General features: G+C 42.4%; 1 non-coding gene across 1 annotated transcript; it reads right to left on the reverse strand.

Moving 5' to 3' along the window:
• Window positions 1-863: 863 nt before the first annotated feature.
• On the reverse strand, window positions 864-938 carry Trnas-cga (transfer RNA serine (anticodon CGA)). The gene has a single exon. It is a non-coding gene; the product is annotated as a tRNA-Ser (tRNA).
• Between the last annotated feature and the right edge of the window lie 3,863 nt (window positions 939-4,801).

The raw sequence follows: 4,801 nt of genomic DNA on the forward strand, positions 1-4,801 counted from the left end.
CTGCTTTTCGTGCTGCCACAGGACGTCCTGTTATTACTCAAACTGTGTACAATAGGCTGCATGATGTGTAACTTCACTCCCGATGTCCATGGCGAGGTCCGTCTTTGCAACCACGGCACCTTGCAGCGCGGTACATGTGGGTACAACAACATGCCGAATGCACTGCTCAGGATTGGAATCACGTTCTCTTCACCAGTGAATGTCTCACATGCCTTCAACCAGACAATCGCCGGAGACGTGTTTGGCGGCAACCCGGTCAGGCTGAACACCTTAGACACACTGTCCTGCGAGTGCAGCAAGGTGGAGGTTCGCTGCTGTTTTGGGGTGGCATTATGTGGGGCCGACCTACGCCACTGGAGGTCATGGAAGGCGCCGTAACGGCTGTACGATACGTGAATGCCGTCCTCTGACCGATAGTGCAACCATATCGGCAGCATACTGGCGCGGCATTCGTCTTTATGGACAATTTGCGCCCACATCGAGCACATCTTGTGAATGACTTCCTTCAGGATAACGACATCGCTCGACTAGAGTGGCCAGAATGTTCTCCAGACATGAATCTTATCCAACATTCTTGTGATAGATAGAAAAGGGCTGTTTATGGACGACGTGACCCACCAACAACTCTGAGGGATCTACGCCGAATCTCCGTTGAGGAGTGGCACAATCTGGATCAACAGTGCCTTGATGAACTTGTGGGTAGTATGCTACGACGAATACAGGTATGCATCAATGCAGGAGGACGTGCTACTGGGTATTAGAGGTACTGGTGTGTACAGAAATCTGGACCACCACCTCTGGAGGTCTCGCTGTATGGTGGTACAACATGCAATTTGTGAAACTTCCTGGCAGATTAAAACTGTGTGCCCGACCGAGATTCGAACTCGGGACCTTTGCCTTTCGCGGGCAAGTGCTCTACCAACTGAGCCACCGAAGCACGACTCAGCCCGGTACTCACAGCTTTACTTCTGCCAGTACCTCGTCTCCTACCTTCCAAACTTTACAGAAGCTCTCCTGCGAACCTTGCAGAACTAGCACTCCTGAAAGAAAGGATATTGCAGAGACATGGCTTAGCCACAGCCTGGGGGATGTTTCCAGAATGAGATTGCATTCTGGATGCAATTTGTGGTTTTCAAGAGAAATGTAAAAGCGGATATGAGGTTTATGTTGATTTCTATTCCAGAAAGAGATTGCATTCTGGATGCAATTTGTGGTTTTTAAGAGAAATGTAAAAGCGGATATGAGATTTATGTTGATTTCTATTCCAATTTTCTGTACATGTTCCGGAACCGAGGTGATGGAGATCTTTTTTTTTTTTTGATGTGTGTAGTAAGTGGCGTGTTTTTTAAGTAAGTACCGTTTTGAAATTAAAGAAAGATGTGCTAATATATCTCAATAATTTCATTTTTCAAGAAAGCCTGTACCTTAATCTACGAACTGCCGTCATTACAGTCTGAGTCTTCCTTGTTTACGTTGTGTACTGAGTGTTTAAGATGCCTCCGATAATCGTGAGTCCTGCCGACTGTGAAATACGGACTGTTATAAGATTTCTTAGTGCTAAAGGCCTAAAAGCGATCGATATTCATCGCGAGATCTGTGCAGTTTACGGAGAAAACATTATGAGTGATGGAATGGTAAGAAAGTGGGTGAGAGCATTTAAAGATGGCCGCACAAATGTGCTTGACGAACAACGGAGTGGGCGTCCGTCCGTCGTTAATGACAGTTTGGTGCAGGAAGTGCACAATAAGGTGAGAGAAAACAGACGCTTTACGATTTCCTCCTTGCGGGATGACTTTCCTAATGTTTCTCGTAGTGTTTTCTATTACATTGTGACCGAGCACTTGAATTACCGAAAATTGTGCACGCGTTGGGTACCGAAAATGTTGCCGAATGTCCACAAAACCAAACGTTTAGATAGTGCATTGACTTTCTTTGAGCGGCACCAAAACGACGGTGATGATTTATTAAGCCAAATTGTTACGGGCGATGAAACATGGGTGGCCTACGAAACACCAGAATCAAAGCAACAGTCCATGGAAGTTGAGCAAGGGCATCGTTTTGCTGCAAGACAATGGCCGTTCGCATGTGGCGAATCAGACCAAAGATCTCATCACATCTATTCGATGGGAAACTCTAGATCATCCTCCGTACAGCCCCGATCTTGCGCCCAGTGACTACCATCTGTTCCTGCACTTGAAGGAACACCTGGGCGGTCAGAGTCTTCAAGACGATGACGAAGTCAAAACAGTGGTGATGTAGTGGTTAAGAAGTCAGGTACTCAAAAACTGGTACACCGTTATGACAAGTGCCTCAATATTGACGGAAATTATGTAGAAAAGTAGATTAAGGTACAGGATTTCATGTAAACAAATGGCTCTGAGCACTATGGGTCTTAATGTTTGAAGTCATCAGTCCCCTAGAATTTAGATCTACTTAAACATAACTAACTTAAGGACATCACACAAACATCACACATTCCATGCCCGAGCCAGGATTCGAACCTGCGAACGTAGCGATCGCGCGGCTCCAGACTGTAGTGCCTACAACAGCTGGGCCACTCCGGCCGGCTTTCATGTAAAAATAAATTATTCAGATATCTTGGCATGTCTTTTTTTTTAAATTTCAAAATGGTACTTACTTAAAAATCACACCTCGTAACATTCGTGTTTAGTGTATGTTTGACCTCTTTGTTGTCAATATGTCACAAATAAAGCAATTCGTCTTAAATTCTGTAATTCTTGTAATAAGTGGATTTCGTAATTGCTAGAGTCTTGTTATGTAGTACAGTTGTCTTTGACAATAATCAGAGTTTAATATTTTGAGAACGCTTTTCTTAAAGACAACTCACCTCCATCATTCCCTGTGAAGTTTCAAATCTTTTGTCGTGTGTGCATTGCATCTTGTTCCACACGTAGCCACATATTGTTTCTGACAAACAAAGAAAAATGTAGTAAAGAGTGCCGAGCGGAGTAGCCGAGTGGTTCTAGGCGCTACAGTCTGGAACCGCGCGACCGCTACGGTCGCAGTTTCGAATCCTGCATCGGGCATGGATGTGTGTAATGTCCTTAGGTTAGTTAGGTGTAAGTAGTTCAAAGTTCTAGAGGACTGATGACCACAGAAGTTAAGTCCCATAGTGCTCAGAGCCATTTGAACCATTTTTTATATTAAACAGTAGTTTATTTTTGTTTAGCGGCTAAGTTTGCTGGTTTCAATTTTGCTTTCGGGAACGTCAGTACACGAGACACAAAATAGAGTGCTGAAGAAGAGGTGAGTTACTTTTCTTTCAGGGCAGATCTCACTTTGCATTCTTGTGAGTAAGCAGTAGATAGAATTTTCAGTTGTTGTGCTAAGTAAGCAATTAATTTACAATGAACAGTAAAGGTAATCTTATACAGTTATATTCTTCCGAATTGTGCACTATTCTATTTTGCGAATATTTCAAGTCAGACATTTCACTTCATGTCATGCAACTTTCATAACGTACTTCAGTGCTGAGTTGCAGTTAAATAGCTTTTACTGAGTAAACCGTAAGTTCTGGGATTTAATTAACTTTCATTACTTCAAATTTAGCATTTCACTAGATTAAAGATTTCGTTTCACAACACTGTTCACAAGAGCAATACAGGGCCAGCTGACGGTCAATACTGCTCAGCCGACGAATACGATTCCTTACGGACAAATTATAGGAGGAGAAAGTTTTTAAAAAAGAATGTGCAGTATTTCATATATAGATCAACTATATAGAAAGCATACAACTCTTCCGACGGACACGCAGTGCTCTTCGTAAATTTGCGCGATTCTTTGCTGAATTTCCGTTCCCGCACACCCCTGCTGTTAGCAAACCTTCTACACACTATCGTTCTTCTTCTGAAGCCTCCGTTTCACTGTTTTCAACATGATTGTCCACAGTGAACGATCGACGCGTGTAGATGTTCACTCTGTCGTCACGTGAGTGTTTTCCCATGGCCCCTAGCAGTGAATATGGTGCATCAGCCCTTTTATAGGGACCACAGCATCTTCCACAAGCAGTCGCATTACATTTACATTTTCATTTTACAGCATCCGACTCGTTTATTTTTCAATGCCCGTCATATCTCAGGAATACGTCGCTGTCGGTGTTTCTTCGATATCCAATTCCCGCTGTACAGCCGTTGGAGTGCAGTAAATGCGTGCCTGCACGGGCCCGTGTCCTTCACGGTTCCTGGCGGCTCTGTTTCGATGGCCATCAATGGTACCACTTCAGATCTCGTAACAAGATACGTGGCTGCCCACACGTAATGCGTACTGAAGGTGACACAAAGGAACAGAAAGTTACCTACTGCTATAACACTATGAAACATGTAGAAGTCATTTGATGTTTGAAAATCAGTGCACGGAAGTACAGATCGTTACAAAATGATACAGGAGGACTACAAAAAGGGGAAAGAAATGAGTATGTAACAAATAATTTGTGATATATGACCTAAATTTTAATTCATAATCTGTGTAATTCGTAGAGTTAAAGTAGCAATTAAAATTTTAATCCATAGATTCTACTGCAGTCTCTCATATATTATTTATGACGTATTGCGTTATAAAACATTGGGTGGAGTGTTCTTATGTGCTGCAGTCTTTTCCTAAAATAAAAAATAATTTGGAAAATTAAGGTTTTTTCCAAATGTAGAAACGTGTACTAAGGTACAAAAGGTTACCAAAATTAGTTAATGCTTTAACTAAAGGCACAAATTGTACGTCTACCTCCATATTTCATAGCAATAACCAATTTATTATCCCAGAATTTAGTTAGTAATTGTATTTAACG

Source organism: Schistocerca serialis, chromosome 2, assembly GCF_023864345.2.
Source record: "Schistocerca serialis cubense isolate TAMUIC-IGC-003099 chromosome 2, iqSchSeri2.2, whole genome shotgun sequence".
Taxonomy (NCBI): domain Eukaryota; kingdom Metazoa; phylum Arthropoda; class Insecta; order Orthoptera; family Acrididae; genus Schistocerca; species Schistocerca serialis.